The 16927-nt window shown below is 45.7% G+C and overlaps 1 protein-coding gene, 1 long non-coding RNA gene and 1 pseudogene across 2 annotated transcripts in view; 2 read left to right on the top strand and 1 right to left on the bottom strand.

Moving 5' to 3' along the window:
* Positions 1–3203: 3203 nt before the first annotated feature.
* Positions 3204–3882, top strand: LOC110300645 (annotated as a pseudogene).
* A 6529-nt stretch (positions 3883–10411) lies between these two features.
* Smpd3 (sphingomyelin phosphodiesterase 3) overlaps positions 10412–16927 on the top strand; it is an 85912-nt gene continuing 79396 nt past the window's right edge. The window contains exon 1 of the mRNA XM_029480347.1: positions 10412–10535. The gene's annotated coding sequence lies outside the window, so the exon portion shown is untranslated. The remainder of the gene's footprint in view (positions 10536–16927) is intronic.
* The window catches only part of LOC110300566, a 53638-nt gene continuing 49327 nt past the window's right edge, over positions 12617–16927 (bottom strand). The window contains exons 3-4 of the long non-coding RNA XR_002378587.2: positions 14035–14153; positions 12617–13310 (exon numbers count right to left, since the gene is read on the bottom strand). This is a non-coding gene — a long non-coding RNA (uncharacterized LOC110300566). The remainder of the gene's footprint in view (positions 13311–14034; positions 14154–16927) is intronic.

Raw genomic sequence — 16927 nt, 5'->3', positions numbered from 1 at the left:
GGGGTTCACTGCTCCTGCATTGTTAACGCGGCTCTGCTGCTTCCTGATGAAGCCCATGACAGGAGAAGCAGAGTCAGAGTGTCGAGAGAGAAAAGAGCTTTCCCATCAAGAAGATGGGGATGTCCATCTTTTTAAAAAGGTCATCTTGGGCCAATGAGATGGCTCGGCATACGAAATCGCCTGCCACACAAGCCTGAAAACTTGAGTTTGATACCCAGAAGCCCCAGTGAAAAGGAACCAACTCTTGGAAAAAAAATTCTGACTTCCACACAGGTGCTGTGGCACATGAACACATGGGCACTCACACAAGTAGATCTAAAAAATTAAATGGCACAGCTGGAGAGACAGCTCAACAGTTAGGAGCACTAACTGCTCTTCCAGAGGTCCTGAGTTCAATTCCCAGCAACCACATGTTGGCTCACAACCATCTGTAATGGGGTCTGGTGCCCTTTTCTGGAGTGTCTGAAAACAGCTACAGTGTACCCATATAAATAATAATAATAATAATAATAATAATTAAATGGCCATCTTACAGGTTTTGGGTTGCATGGACTGCTGTTTTCCTCAAGTCACCAAATATTCCGAGTTCTGTAGATCTAAGGAAAACTTACTTTTCACAAAGTCTTGAGCTGAGGATGTAGCTCAGAGGTTCATGAACCTCTGGGTGCATCCCCACCTAGCCCCAGAAGTGAAAAAGTTTTATGAATCATGTGTTTTTGTTTTGTTTTGTTTTTTAGTTCCTTTTCCCAGATACAGCTAGCTCTGCAGTCAATGCTTAAGATATGAAAGGTATCTTTCCCTTGGAGAATGAGGGACAGTAAAAGGTTGTGCTTCCCTGGAAGACTAGGAGAGCTAGAGAAAGACGGTTTTCCTCCAGAGGACAAGGGGAGGTAACATTTGCTGGAGAGCAGTTTTAAAGCTCAGTTCAAAACACAAGTATGGGTGGGGACAGGGGATGAACCTGGAGGAGCCAGGGCTTTAGGCCTATGGCCACATTCTAGCTCCTAAGGAAGTTGTCTCCGTCCCATGAGACAGAGTTAATTCCTTGAACACCTAGAGGAGGTTCAGATGCTAAGCAACAGGAGTGACAAACGTCTACTCTTGCATCCAATTTCATCATTATACCAACACATGCTAGAAATGACTTCTATCTCTGTCCCTCTGTTTTGACACAATTGTGACCCGGAGCTGCTCCTCCATCAGGGCGAATGACTTGGGAAAACAAAGCCTTTCTCTCGGGTCTACAAAGATCAACTGCAGAAGTACTGGGGAAGAGGGACCAGAGTTGGCTGCGGGACACATGCAGAAGTTTGTGGACTGTCAGCTGATCAGACACTTCACATGAACCAGCTGAAGGATCTCCATTCAGCACCTCGTGGAAACAGACGTAAAAGGCAGATGTGCTGTGGGCCAGCCAAACTTTTCCAGCAGTTGGATACTCTAGCCTGACCAGGTACTTGCAGAGATGGGTGGTTAAGGTGGGGGTGCAAAACTAACCTACATAGCCTATAGGTTATCTACACATGATATATGCTGAATGTAGATCCTGCTCATTTGAAGGAGGAGCCAGGGCTACATGAGAGCCACAGGGGGCTGATGCCAGCTCAATACTTGTAGAGCTCGGAAGTCTCCATTAGCATGGACATGCAAGCAAAGGCTGTTAAAAATTTTAGTTGGTGTAAATGATTAATGCAATCTCTCCCTACTCTAAGATGCTTTGTGAAGCTTTTGTGGTGTGCCAAACAGCGGCCATGATCTTTAAGAACCCTCCAAGAAGTATCTGGGGAACTGCTGAACAAACTGCTGACGAGAAAATTTAAAATGGGCATCGTGGGAATTAGGAAGATGGCTCAGTGGGCAAGCATGTGCAAGCATGAGGACCTAAGTCAGGATCCTTAGCACCCATGTAAAAGCCAAGTATAGGGGTGCATGTTCCTAACTCCAGTGCTTTAGGGTGGAGGTAGTTAATGGGGAAGGGCAGGCTCTCAGGCCAGCCAGTCTAGCTCAAACAGTGAAATCCAAGTACAGTGAGTGTCAGCAGTCCTAAGCCTGTTTCTCCAAAGCCTCAAGAGAGGAGAGAGAGAGAGAGAGAGAGAGAGAGAGAGAGAGAGAGAGAGAGAGAGAGAGAGAGAGAGAGAGAAGACAAGTCCGCCTGCCAGGCATAGTCAAGGTAGGTCAGTGTCTATTGGCAGAGTTTTCAGCCTGTAGAGGCAGGGAAAGATAAGAGGAGGTGCACTGGAGGCTCAAGATTGAAGGATCTATTGATCTTGGTAGAAGGAATAGGGAGGCTTTTGAATGGGAACAGATGTTTTCTGTGTATATTTCAGCAGATTTCTCTGTTAGCTTGTGGCTTTGCTCCCCATGACACTGAGAGGTATAAAAAAGCTATGAAAAAAAAAAAAGAAAAAAAAAGCTATGAAAAATAAACTCACTGCTGGTGTGGTATTGACCTGTAGCCCTCCTATATATGTCTCTTGCATCTTCTTTCCCCCTTTCCTATCTTTAATTCTTGCCCTCCTCCTCCAGAGGACTGTTGCTGGTGCCAATGAGAACTCCCGTCTCAACAAAAAGGAAGGTGGAGAGTGACAGAGGGACTCTCTGACACTTGTCTCTAGCCTCTGTGCACATGCACATGTATACACGAACCACACAAATGCACCAAATAGAAATGTGCATGCTTGTTGGATATAAATTGCATGCAAAGATAAAAAGGACTGTTTTATTATGTGTATTATAACAAAAGTATGAGATATGCATAATGTGGGCTAGAAGAGACAGCATTTATGCTGCTGTCTGGTTAAGTTGGTGCCACCTTCAAAAAACAAAAACAAACAAAAAAAAACCCAACAGCACCAAAAGCCCAGCCCACCTTTAGTTCTTTGACTCAATGACTCTCTCTTTAGGAATTTTATTTGCCATGAAGAATGATTTGGGGGAAAGTCATGCTATGAGCTTGTAGGTGTTTATTAATAACAATAATTTATTAACATTATTGATAATAGAAAAAAAGTCTTAAGGCAGAAGTATAGGAAGATATAGATGATGGACCCTTAGGCCATCATTAAAAATAATGTGTGTAAAAAAACTGTCCCTCAAGGCAGTCCTGCACTGTCCAGGGCACAAGGACATCTCTTTGAATACTTGTTGGATGCCTGAGTGAACACATAAACAACTCAAGTGAATTCAAGCAATGGACGAGTGCGGCGTGAACATGGGGAAGCAAAAGAAAACAAGGAAATATGAGGCTATGAAGCGAATGCTCAGTCTGAGAGATGAGCGACTTAAAGAAAAGGATAGGTTGAAGCCTAAGAAGAAAGAGAAGAAAGATCCGAGTGCGCTGAAGGAAAGAGAAGTCCCCCAGCATCCTTCCTGCTTGTTCTTCCAGTATAATACACAGCTGGGTCCACCTTACCACATCCTTGTCGATACCAACTTCATCAACTTTTCCATTAAGGCCAAACTGGACTTAGTGCAGTCAATGATGGACTGTCTGTATGCCAAGTGTATCCCTTGTATAACTGATGTGTAATGGCTGAAATTGAGAAATTGGGACAGAAGTATCGTGTGGCACTAAGAATCACCAAGGATCCACGGTTTGACCGATTGCCATGCACACACAAAGGAACCTACGCTGACGACTGCTTGGTACAGAGAGTGACTCAGCACAAGTGTTACATTGTGGCCACAGTTGACTGTGACCTCAAACGAAGAATCCGGAAGATCCCTGGCGTCCCTATCATGTACATATCTAACCACAGATACAACATCGAGCGGATGCCAGATGATTATGGAGCCCCTCGCTTCTAATTCTCACTCCACAGACTCTGCCTGCCATTCTTGGACCATCTCTCTCTTGTCAGTTAATTAAACACACTTTCTGATTTAAAAAAAAAAAAAGAATTCAAGCAATGGGGAAAAAAAACGCTTACATAACAAAATACCAGCACTAATACTAGGTGTAGCCATGATTCTCAGAATATGAAAGGCTGTAGATGAGTTTTAGATGTGGACTCTAATTTGGAAGAATTAAAAACAGATGCTAGTATCATGTATTAGGATACTGTATTGTTATTCTTAGTCATGCAGTGTGTTTTGCCGAGCACCTAGTACACACTTGGTACTGTTTTATATAGTATGTGCATCAGGGGGCAAGGGTAGATGAAGTGTGCTCATTCTAGTGGGTCACCAGAAGGTTAAGATTGGAGAAAAGACAGGATTACAAAATTATACATATAATACACACACACACACACACACACACACACACACATGGCTCGGCGCCTGTGAGGGCCTGCACATATATAACATATGTGTAAAAACAATATAAATCTTTAAATAGCCATTTAAAAATAACGTATAAAGAATATTCTTCAAAGCAGCTAACTGATCTCTCTCATTTCTGTAGACATTATAGGAACATGTTTCTCAATTCACATTCAGATGCACGTTTCATATGCTGTATCAGGTCACATGACTTCAGACCGAGCTGCTGTTGGGGAAATCCTGGAGTTGGCTACTTCTTAGACTGCTCTTAGAAACCCCACACAAAGGACATCTGCAGCATCATCCCTCACAGATCAACATCACTGAAGGAGACCTCGTGGGAAGTCTGAATATGCTGGCAAGATTATTTGAAAAACTAATAAAGTCCTTGTAATCCCTCTCAAGGATGCAGAGAGAAAAATGGCTGCATTTCAAATTCATGGCATTTCAAAGGCATGAATTAAGCTCTCAGCTCTATATTTGGGGGTAAAAAATCAACATAAGTTCTCTAATTTATGTTCTAAACTGAGAAAACAAATCGTTGCTAAGAAATGAAATTTGAAAAAAAATTTAAATTTGTTTCTTAAACACATTTTCTAGTTGATATGCACATACTTAAATCTACAAACTACCCTGAAACATAAATTATAGGACTCACTATCACTGAACGTGGCTGATACAGCACCACCATGAAGCCTAGAGCTGAATTTTCATCTGGCTAATTTTACTCCTAGGCGTTCTGCCTTTTAGGTGTGCCTAAAACGGCCTCGTGTGCAGATGATGTTGACACAATGGTTCTGTGAAATGTCTTAGAAAGCTCACTGCTTCTCTTTTCTCCACACTCCCAAATGTTAGATAAGAGGACTTCCTCTTACTGTCACTTGGACTCTCTGAGGCTCACATCAGAGGGATCTGCACTCCATCAACGCTCTTTGTTAGCTTACATTGTACAGTTAGGATTAGAGATGTCCCCTCTAAAGCAGTTCTCTTGACACAAGCTTGCAGTAACCAGGCAAACTTGGTTTTCGATCCCAGTCACTTCTACCCACGCTAATCACCCTGCTCCTCTTCCTGCCCAGAGCTACCCCACATCGGACCAACATCACAGGCTCTACTCATAGCCACATCGGTGCCCCAGCTCACCAAAGACACCATTGCCCCATGTCCGCTCCATCCTGCTTTGCTTCCGCTAGTGAACTGCAGCTTCCACCTCTCTTTTGTCTCTAAATCTCTTGATTCTCTTTACTGTCTCAGAAAGTCAAGCTCTAGATCAGACTTGTGTATGCCTTTCCCAGCACTAGTGGAAGTTTGGAGAAAGGTCCTGTTTTCAGACATTCCCACATGCCCGTGATCTCCAAACTTGGAAGGTCCTGTTTCTGCCTGGAAGCCTGTGGAGTTCTTTAAGGTTCTCTTATCTTTTCCACAGCAGCTACCTTTAGTATTTTCTTCACTTCAGATTTTCCATTCTTCTCATCCTCCTCCCACGGGGCTCCTAGATTCCAGTATTGAAGCAGAAACAATGGCCAAGCTACCTACTACACAGGGCTACCTCCGGTTCCCCTCCCCTCCCCTCCCATGTGCTAGGAAAGTGTTTTTCTTCCACCTGGGTGGGCACTCTCAGGACGTGGCTGGCACGCATAGGTCGGAATATGGCTTGCTAGGATGTACTGTCTCCTACCACGTGGTTCCCAGAGACTGAGCTCATATCAAGTTACTCTTTCCGAGGCCACCAGTGACCCTGTTGCTACACTGGGGATAGGGACAGTTCAGAGCTTGGCTTTGCTAATCCTGACTGTGTGGCATCACCCATTCTCTGATTTTCTCCAAATCTTTCTGTTCTCACCTTTCCATTTGGAATCTCCTTCCTCAACTTGCTTGTTCTTTAGTTGTGGATAACCCATAAGGAATTTGGGCCTTCTCTTTGGCTTCCTCTAGCGAAGAATTCAGTTCATTTCCATAGCTTAAATGATGACCTGTCCTCTAATAAGTCGATAATTTATCATTCTATCTCACTAGATCTCATAAGTTCCAGACCAGCTCCTGAAGAGCTCACCTGGACATACCACATGCAACTCAAATTTACCTCCTTGGTTTTATTTTTTTATATTTTTGGTTTTTTGAGACAGGGTTTCTCTGTATAGCCCTGGTTGTCCTGGAACTCACTCTGTAGACCAGGCTGGCCTCGAACTCAGAAATCCACCTGCCTCTGCCTCCCAAGTGCTGGGATTAAAGGCATTCACTACTACTGCCCGACTTGGTTTTATTTTTTAATTCATTTTGAATGACTTTATTTTATGAGCATTGGTTGGTGTTTTGTCTGCATGTCTGTCTGTCTGAGGATGTCAGATCCCCTGGAACTGGAGTTACAGAGAGTTGTAAGCTGCCACGGGCTGAGAATTGAGCCCTGGTTCTCTAGAAGAACAGCCAAAGTTCTTAATGGCTGAACCATCTCTCCACCACCATCCCTTATTTTTATTTATTCCTCTAGGTTTTCTGGACAGGTTTTGTGTAGCCTTGGCTGTCCTCAAACTAGCTCTATAGACCAGGCTGGCCTCAAACTCACAGAGAGATCCTTCAGCCTCTGCCTCCTAAGTACTAGGACTAAAGTCATGTGCCACCATTGCCTGTTGCCTTTTTATTTTTAAAGACTTACAAAAATTATTCATATTTATTTAGTTATGTGTAGGAATATTTTGCCTGCATGTATAATTGTGTACCACATGCTTGCCTGGTGCCCAGGGAGGCCAGAAGAGGATGTTAGGCTGCCTGGAATTACTGCCTGGATGGTTTTGAGATACCAGGTTGATACTGTAATACCAGGCCCTCTGCAAGAGCAACAAGTGTTCTTAACTACTGAGCCATCCCTCTAGCCCCCTCTGTTTTCCTCTGTAAGGAGGAGGAAACTAGCATGACATTCTTCTGGAATCTTCTACAACGCTAGCTGCTAGGCACCCAGAATTCCATTCCATTGGGAATTCTAAAATTGCCCTTAAAATGAGAAACTAAATCTACTGACCATTTTTTCATGCGTCGGGCACTGTAACTCATCCAGGTCATCCTCTCAGCTCTGAGGTATCATCACCTCCATTTCTCAGATGAGAACACTGAGATGCAAGAGATTAAAGCTTAGATAACCTGAGGGAGTCATCCAAGTATGAAGAGAGGGGAGAGAGTCCAACCCTAATTGCCCTGGGTATCATCATCCCCTGTTTCCTCAGTCAAACGGATATCTGATGACAAAACAAGACAAAAAAACCAAAAATCTAAAAGTAGAAAGGCATTTGTTGAGTCCTAATGTGTGTGAAATACTTTACACAAGGCAACTTTATCTATCCCTTGCAACACTTTCAAATTGGCAAACTATAAACCCCAGAAGGTAGTTTCTGTAAGCCAGTAAATGGGTTTGAATTTCCCCTCCTGTACCCTTATTAGCTTCTTCCTAACACCAGTAAACAGCATTTTATAGCTGAAGAAACAGGTCCAGCCCAGGGTCACACATCCAATCAGAGATAAAATCAGGATTAGGACCTGGCTTTCCCAACTCTAGCACATTTTATTTAAGTACCCATAAAGGTTCTGGAAGAATCCACGAACCTTAACTTTTCCTGTTTGGTACCATTTCCTGAAAATTAGCATAACTTTTGTGGGAGGGGCAATACTCGGAGTCAGACAAAGGGCCTTGTACAGGTAGGTCAATCTAATTTCCTGCCCTAGCGCTACTTTTTTTTTTTTTTTTTTGTGGTTTTTCGAAACAGGGTTTCTCTGTGTAGCTCTGGCTGTCCTGGAACTCACTTTGTAGACCAGGCTGGCCTCAAACTCAGAAATCCTCCTACCTCTGCCTCCCGAGTGCTGGGATTAAAGGCGTGTGCCACCACGCCCGGCTCCTAGCGCTACTTTCAAAGGGCTCAACTGACCTCCAAGGGCTTCACCTCTGGCTCTTGATGGTTTTCTTCGATAGGCTTCTGTGGATGTCCACTGTATGGCATAGTTCTGTTCTCCCAACAGCCTTTGCTCTCACTGTATCCACAGACTTGGATACTGAGCTTCAACACATCCCATTTCCCTGTGCTCCTGGCAGTAATGAGAAGTAACTCATCCTTAGTAATGAGGCTGTGTCTATTAAGTCAGCTCCAGTGGCCCTCCTCCATGATTTAGCCAAGATCAAAGCCCCTCGGCGAGGCTTGCTGGAGGTCCTGTTAGGGAAGAGCTAACATTTTATTCATTCCTCTGCCCTAGCCTTTGTTCTGTACCGGGATAGCAGGCTTCCTTTCTTTCAGGCTCTGTTTGGAATAGTCGTCTTTCCAGTTACTCCCTTTCCAGTGTGAATTAACTATGCGCATGAAGGCATTCTTTCCAGAATGGTTGGGTTTTCATACACCCTAAACTTCTAGGACGATGACAAACAAACTATGGATGGAATTAATGAGACATCTAATCAGTATCAGAATCTTTCCTGGGGATTCAGGAGGAAAAAATGCTACCTAGCAAGGCAGGAAATCACCGTGGAGTCCTATGATGCTAAGCAGAAGTTTAAAGGCCAGCCAGCATCTTATTTCATGACTGACAGGTGAGAGAAGATCTTCCCAGAAAGGGAGTGGGAGGCAGGCATTTAGACATAGAAAGTAGGGCCAACAGCTAAAATAGAGGAACTGGTGACATTTAGTGGGGGAATTGACAGGAATAGCAGGCACAAATATATTTCTCTAGAACCACAGTAGTAGAAAGACCCTGGGACATTCAGACAAAATCCCAACCAATCCTAAAAGTATGAATGGCATTTAAACTTTTTTTTTTCAACCAGTAGCATCCTTCTAGTGAACATCTTTAGGAGTGGGAACACCTTAGAAAATAAACATTTTTGAAGGTGTATGCTGAAATCAGATAAACTGCTGTTCATTTTCAATAACTATAGGTAAATCTCAGCATTTGTTGAGTGCCTCCTGTATGTCAGAGGTTGTAGACACGGAACTGTAAATATGAATAATACAGGCCTTGCCTCTGCTTTATGAGTTTACAGTTTCATGAGGAAGCTGGGTGTGTAAACATGCAAATCAAATAGGGGAAGTAGAGGCTGACAGACTTAGAAGATGTGCAACACTCGGCAGAACATCAAGGAAGTCGTCGCACATCAAGGCAACATTTAAACTGGGGCTTAAAGAATGTTGAGGAGTTGGAGGAAGGCATGATGGAGGGGATCAGAGGAAGAGAGAAAATCGGTACTCAAGGCTTGCCAGTTTCCAAAGTTCAGAACGATGCAAACCAGAGTGGAGTCCAATTCTCAAGGGACTTTCCAGCTTTGCTGTGAAAAGTGGATTTGATCCCAGAGGCCCGAGGAAGCCTGTGAAAGGTTTTAGGCAGAAGCAGCTCACTCTACCAGAAAGTACTGAAGGAGGGACTGCAAGAATGTGGGGACAAGAAGGAAAGGTCCTAGTGGCGCAAGGAATGTGGCCAGAAAAAACAAAAACAAAAACAAAAAAACAAAACAAAACAAAACAAACAAACCTTCAGTGTCAGAATTAAGGAAAAAAAAAAAAGTTCAGATTGAGGTATGAAGGTCTCCTCCTGTATCCTTTATCGCTCTGGTGGGAGGAACCAAAGCGGCTCGCTATCGATTGGCTCCACCGAGTGTTGCAGCGAGGCCGTCTCGTTACCTTTCTTCCTAGACAGGGAAACTGAGGCCCAGGGTCCTCAAGTAGAAACAGAGAGAAAAAGATAACCGAATCCGTCTCCCAAGACGCTGACCACAGATCACGTGTGGTCTTGCAAGGGTCCCAGGGCCTGCCCCACTTCCCCATCCCCCATTCCCCAAGGGGCTGAGTTTGCTATGGAAACAGTCCTCCCACCCTCCTCCGCGCCTAGGGCTCCTCAATGCACTCTGGGAAATGTAGTCCATTTGCTTACAAGCCCGCGGCACGAGCCCACTCCACAGCCTTAAGAGACTACATGTTCCAGCAGGCAGAGCAAACACTCGGGCGGTCTCAGGGGGCGAGGTCCCAACGGAGGGACCGGAACCTCCCAATGGGCAACCTCCTGGGCGGATCCTGCGTCTCCATTGGCCAGAGCAGCTCACGGGAGGCGGGGTCAGCGGAATGAGGCGCGGAGCTGTTCGCCGCTCCAGGTGCTGAGTCCGAGGGAGGCTCCGGATGCCAGAGCCGCGGTCGCTGTAACCATCGCCGCCGCGAGAGCCGTCTCTAGGAAGCCCCGGTCGCGAGGAGCTGGGAGGCGCCGCGTGCGCTGCCCCGCACCGAGCGCCCTCCTGTGCGCCACCTGAGGTGGGTGCTATAGGACTTGCTTTTGTTTTATTGAGGAGAGGGGGGCCTGGGGAGTTGATGGGACGTGTCCTCGCCGCACTTAACACCATCTGTCCGTAGAGCTGGAGGGACTGACTGCGGGCCTCTTCGTGGCCCAGGGCCTGAGGTCGGAGCAACCTCGGCTGGGTTTTGTGAAAGAGCTTCTTGAGTGTAAGGGATGAAGGGCTGGAAGACCCTCTCTGGTCTCTCGTAGGAGAGCGTGAAAAAGGCTTGGAGTCTCCCTTTTCCTGCGCCTAAAGTCAAGGCTGCTTGGGTTGTTGAGGATGGAGGGACTGTTCTGGGATGAGAGGTTTGGAGATAGAGGGACCCTTCCTTACAACACCTCAGCGGCTCGAGGCTGCAAACAGGGATTGGGGTGTGATTGATGAGACTCCTCCCCTCCTCTTAGACTCTCCTAGGTTTCGAGTTGTTAGGGAGACCCTTCCCTTTGCCCTCCTTTGCATCCTAGGAAACAGATAAACCCAGGCTCTCCCCTTACGACTTGCTCACAGTTGGGTTCTTTGTGGGATATTTGTTTTTGAGGAATGGAGAAAGTGAAGGGCTGCAGGACTCCTCCCCACCCTGCTCCAAGCACTGATGGATGCTTGGGTCTTCTGTGATGGAGCCGCACCTAAGGTCTGAATAGCCTGGGTGTGGGAGGTGGGTAGAAGTGAGAGTCTGAGGTACCCCTCCCTACCTGGATCTTATTTCCCAGGCCCGCTCCACCTAGATCCAGGTCCCAGGCAGTAGAGAGTGGAGATCATCTCTCTTGCCCCGCCACACCCCGGGAATTAGAGCTCCAGCACCACCGCTAAGAGTCTAGATGGGCACCTGAGGGAAAGGACCCAGTGGTCTCCCCTCTTCAGCAACCCGCAGCTCCAGGCGACGTCCTCCGCGTTCGCGGATCCTGGAGGGATGCTCCGCTGCATGCCGAGCGCGCTCCAGATCTGGACGCCGGGATCTGGTACCCGGCGTGCAGCGGTTGCTCTCAGGTGCTCGGCTTTCGCGCTCTGCCCAGGCATCCACGGGAGGACAAAGCGGCGGTGGCGGCACTGGCAGGCGTGCAGGGCTGGACTGCGCGAGGGGCGCGGCTGAGGAAGGGGGGCTTCGGGCGCGGCACGGGTAGCTTCCACGGAAACGTGCTAGGAGAAGAGAGAGCGAGGGAGACAAAGCGCGCTCGCTCCTCGCGGGCCCGCGCGAGCCGGGATGGAAAATCCCGAGGGAGGAGGTGGCTGTGCTGTGCTGGATCCTGTGCCATACACTCTTCTCTGTCCCCACCTTCCAACCCCACTGCCAGTCCTGCCCCAAGAATGCGATGGGATTGATGGTTACTAGAGGCAGGACTTGTGACCACGAGGACAGGGATGACCAGGGACTCTACCTTGCAGTTGAGGGGATCTGAAGAAGCATGCTGACTAAACCCATTCAACCTCATGCCCTATCAGCTATATTAGGACAAATTTGGTTTTGTGGCTAGATGTGATTTTTATTGATAGTGGTGTGTGGGGCAGAGCGTGAGTGAAAATGTGACTGGATGAATGTGTCTGTCCATGCTCCAGTATTCACGCGTGTGCCTTGCTGTGGTGAGGCTATGCATATGGCTGGGGGAGGGGTGGGAAGAAGGAGGAGGAAGAGGAACCAAGCTTAGATGTAGAAGGTAGCAAGACAGTTACCCTTTTAACTCTCAAGTCACAGTTGCTGACCTAAGGTTCAAATGAGTGCCTTCAGGATGAAGGCAGCTTTAAACTGCCTCGGGTCCAACCTGAAGGACTGGCTATATTCCAGTCAGTGAAACTTCACAAGAATGTGACACCCTCTTCAGCCCTTTGGGCACCCAAATCTGACCCTGACATCTTTATCAGTCCTCATTCCCTGGAGCACCTTATCATGCTGTAGGGGGCTGCCCTAATGACCAAAACCTACCTTATCACAACCACTGGCTGCCAAGGAAGATTTGGGAAGTCTGTCAATAGAGGCTGGATGGGGTATACGAGCAGAGCTGGTAGAGCTACAGGGATATTACCAGTAATTGGTCACAAACGGAGACTCAGAAACACCAGGTACAAGCCAGCAATGGCGGCCACAAGCCTATAATCCCAGCACTTGAAAGTTGAGGCAGGAGGATTGCCACGAGTTAGAGGTCAGCCTGAACTATATAATGAGACTCTGTCTTAATATTCCTAGAAGATGAACGCAGCCCTCTCAGCCTTATTAGTCCCAGCCACTGACCTAAGTTTCCCTACCACCATCGCTTTTACGCCAAAATTTTTCAGGTCGCTTCAAGATTATCTCCTTCACATAAATTAAGGGGATAGATTATGAACTGTGAAAGAACCAGGCAGTGGAAACACCAGTCAGCCAAGCCTACCTGGTCCTTTTCCCTAAAGTGTCCACTGCCAGCATCCACAGTGACCTCTGCTGGAAGGAAGTCAAGCCAAAGCACAAATTGACAACCACTACTCCCCTGTAGTGTAGTGAAGAGAGGCTCGGAGCTGCTGTGGACATTGTTGAACCACACACCTTCCTGTTGGAGCGAATTTCCAGTCTACCTTTGGAGTAGGTGTCCTTGTTTTGTGTTTGGTTGCTTGTCTCAGTGTTGAGGATGGAAAACAGGACCCGGATGCCTATTAAGTAAGCACTTTCCCACTGAGACACCTTCCTTCTGCAAGATGCCGCTCTTGTCTAGGCTTCTTTCAAACGACATCGAGAAGTAAAACTGCTGCTGTCTTCAGCCACATGGAAAAGTGGGTCTGAAGCCTACAGTTGAGAAAGGGCAGCAAAACCATTTATTAGGACATTGTCTCCAGTTGTGACCGATTCCTCCTAATAGCCCTATAACTCTACCAGCTCTGCCTCTAATGATCAAGTTCAGGGAAGTTCTGTTACCTTTCTAGGCTCTCTCCCTTACCTTTCTTCACTCTTCCCTTCCTCTCATATTCCACTTTTCATCTCTGCCTCTTCTTCGTTATTAAAGCAGTCAGTAACATTTTCAGAACCAAGCCTCATTTTCCTCCCTGACATTGTGGCTTAGAACCTTCAGACATCTGGAATTACTAAACCAAAAGGTCCCTGAGGCCTGGCTCTTCTGAAGGACTGGAGTTGGGGAGATGGAAGAGACACGCTCAGTCCTAAGTGCCCACCTGGAGACATGTGTCTCTTCTGGAGTCGCTCTGAAAGGATCTCACACTGTCACAAAATTGTGAGAGCTCCTCAGAGGGAAGGAGGTATTTAAATACCTGGCATTGTTCTTACTTTGGCATCCATGTGATTTGCATCGAACTATGTGACTCAGTATCATAAAGTAAAAATAGGACTTAATTTCTTCCTCGCCTGTTCAGAAGGTGACTGCATATAGTGTGTTATGTTCTGCATCGGCGAGTGAAAAGCTAAATCACCTCATAAATTGAACCACCTGATTATCCCTATCAGAGAAGAGTGTTTAGCATCACCCAAGGCGATAACATTATTTTATCTTTCTTACCTGAATCTCTGTCTTGTGAAACATTTCCTCATGGTTATGCATTATTGCTTTTACTTGAGGTTAATCAAGAATGTTTAATCCAGTTGGGTAATGGTGACCCATGCCTTTAATTCCAGTACCTGGGAAGAAGAGGCAGGTGGATCTCTGTTTTGTTTTGTTTTGTTTTGTTTTGTTTTGTTTTTTAAGATTTATTTATTTATTATATGTAAATACACTGTAGCTGACTTCAGAGACACACCAGAAGAGGGCGCCAGATCTCATTACGGATGGTCATGAGCCACCATGTGGTTGCTGGAATTTGAACTCAGAACCTTTGGAAGAGCAGTCAGTGCTCTTACCCACTGAGCCATCTCACCAGCCCAGATCTCTGTTTTTTGAGGCCAACTTGGCCTACAGAGTGAATTCCAGACAGCCAGAGCTACACAACACAGCACAACAAACAAGAATACTCTTGTACAAGAAATTAAGTATCTGCAGATAACAGGAAGATGTGGGTGGTGTTTGTTCTTTGGGGGTTCAAGAAAATTCTTGAAACTCATAGGAAAGAAGTAAAGAACTCTAAGTTTGAAAATCTTGTGGGTAGAGTTACAGCTTGCTGAGAAGAGGCTCCTTAAAAATATGCAGGAGGTCGGGTAGGCTATGTTGAAGGACTGAGCATGAATGACAGTGTCAGTGTGCACTCACGTGGCGGCATTCATGGTGGGAGCATCTCTGCTTTAACACAGCCTTTCCGGGAAAACAGTGTGCCAGGTTGGGGTAGCTCCTTCTCCAACTAGCAGCTCTTGAGTAGCAGATTGGCTGAACAGGGAAGGCTTGGATCTATCCAAGGTTCTGGAATACAGGCCTCTGCCTGCCAGCTGCAAAGAGGAAGGACTAGAACAGAGCGGAGGGCCGCAGCATCTTAGGGGATTTCCCTAATGTTGATCACAGAAGAGAATGGGAGAAAACAGAGATGTAAACGTTTTCGCTGCGTCGTTTTTTGAATAAGCCCATCAGCAATCCCTATTTAAAGAATTACAAGCTAATAATAAATTTTCTAAATCAGGCTGTTTGCATGCAAGAGTGCATTTAATCCTGACAGTCCTCTGAGGTAGGTGCTGGTGTTATTCCCACTTTCAAGATGAACGAAGCTTCAACAGCAAAAGGGCTTACCCGAGGTCACACAGAAAAGGCAGAGTTTAGGTTCTATCGGTTCTATTGAACTCCCAATCTATCCTTTTTCCTACTGCAGAAGCAAAAATTGAAGTATTAGACTGTCCTAAGTAAAGATATCTCTAAATGTAGAGGAATGAAGTTAGGGATGAACTAACATTCAAACACAAGCCACAGAGTGCTTTCCAGTTCAGCAAGTATGTGGCCAATCGTTGTCTTATTCTGGTAAGGTTTGTTACTTGAACCTGATTACTAAAGAAGACAGGGTAATAACACAAGGTTTTCTTTCTAGGATGGAAAATTTTCACAGGAATTTAAGTCTGGTTAGCAATAAAGTGGATTTTTTTTTAAAGAAAGGAAGGAGGGAAAAGGAGCATATTTGCTGTTTTTTTTTTTAAACACCAAGTGCATTCAGAGCCGAGGGATATTGTTAGGAGACTCCTTTCATCTATTCCCATTCTCGGATTTTCACATCAAAGTTCTTAACACCTACATAAAACTTCTCACTGTTGTGGACCTCGCTCAGCCAGTCGTGGGGAAACACCATGTTCCTGTTCTCACACTATCACAGCCCATGTTCTGCCTTCATATGTGGCTGCAGGACTCCTGGATATGGGCAGCTGGGAATGGTGAGCTTCCTGCCACATGCTCTGGTTTTCTTAGGGTGGCAGTTTCAACTGCCCCCATCTTTCTACACACATAGGGCCTTGTGCCCAGGAACTCTCCATTTGGTAGCTATAGCATTAGATGTTTAAAGTGGGTAAAAAGGAATAGACTTGTATTTTCTCTTCTCCCTAGGCTTTGAATTGCATATCACTCAGAAATAGCAGGCGTATTCTCTTAATAAAATGCTTTTCATCAAGCTAGGTCTCCATCCCATTTCTAAGTGATTCCTTTTTGCTACATGCTGGGGCTTTACAGAGCTCTGACATGAAATGTGGTTCCTGAGGGCATTTGGAGGCCACAGATTTGGCTTCCCATCTGGGTCTGCTCTGATTCATAGGACCACAGACAGATTTGATTGTTTTCTTATTTAGAATCTTAGTTCTCCCCAGCATCAGAACAGCATGTAATAAGGAGCCATTTGTGGAAGTCTCTGGGCAGCCATGCCTAGGACTGAGCACCGCCCTCTTTGCTAACAGGATCAGGAAACAGTTTTAAATTCCAGGCATATCCTCCAAAAAGCATATACTATGAAGACTTTTATCCAATATAAAAAAGGGAACAAATATAATTAATTCCTAAGACTATTATAATTATTCTGGTAATAACTCAAAGCTCCCTCAAAGGAAGACTAGATATATAATCATTCTATGAATATGAATATTTCTCTGCCTGTAATGTACCAGGTACTTATCTGGGCTCATGGAACCCAACCCCCAACTTGGCACAAGTCCAGACATAAAGAAATATTGAGTGGATGCAGATGGTGAACTCCTCAAAAGAGTGTTGTATAAGCAGGACTTTGTAAAGATGGGAAGTAAGTTTAAGTATCATAAACTATCCTGTTGTGTTATCATGAAGACAGAAGCTAAAGGAATTTGAAGGATTCTCTGACCACATCCCCTGGTTGATGGCAAAGATGGGTTTTAAAACACACGTTTCCTCTATAGGTGGAACAACATTATGAACTAACCAGTACGCCGGAGCTCTTGACTCTAGCTGCATATGTATCAAAAGATGGCCTAGTCGGCCATCACTGGAAAGAGAGACCCATTGGACTTGCAAACTTTATATGCCC

Source organism: Mus caroli, chromosome 8 (assembly GCF_900094665.2).
Source record: "Mus caroli chromosome 8, CAROLI_EIJ_v1.1, whole genome shotgun sequence".
Taxonomy (NCBI): domain Eukaryota; kingdom Metazoa; phylum Chordata; class Mammalia; order Rodentia; family Muridae; genus Mus; species Mus caroli.
The sequence above is the reverse complement of the archived record's forward strand: the minus strand, read 5'-3'. Positions and strand labels throughout refer to the sequence as shown.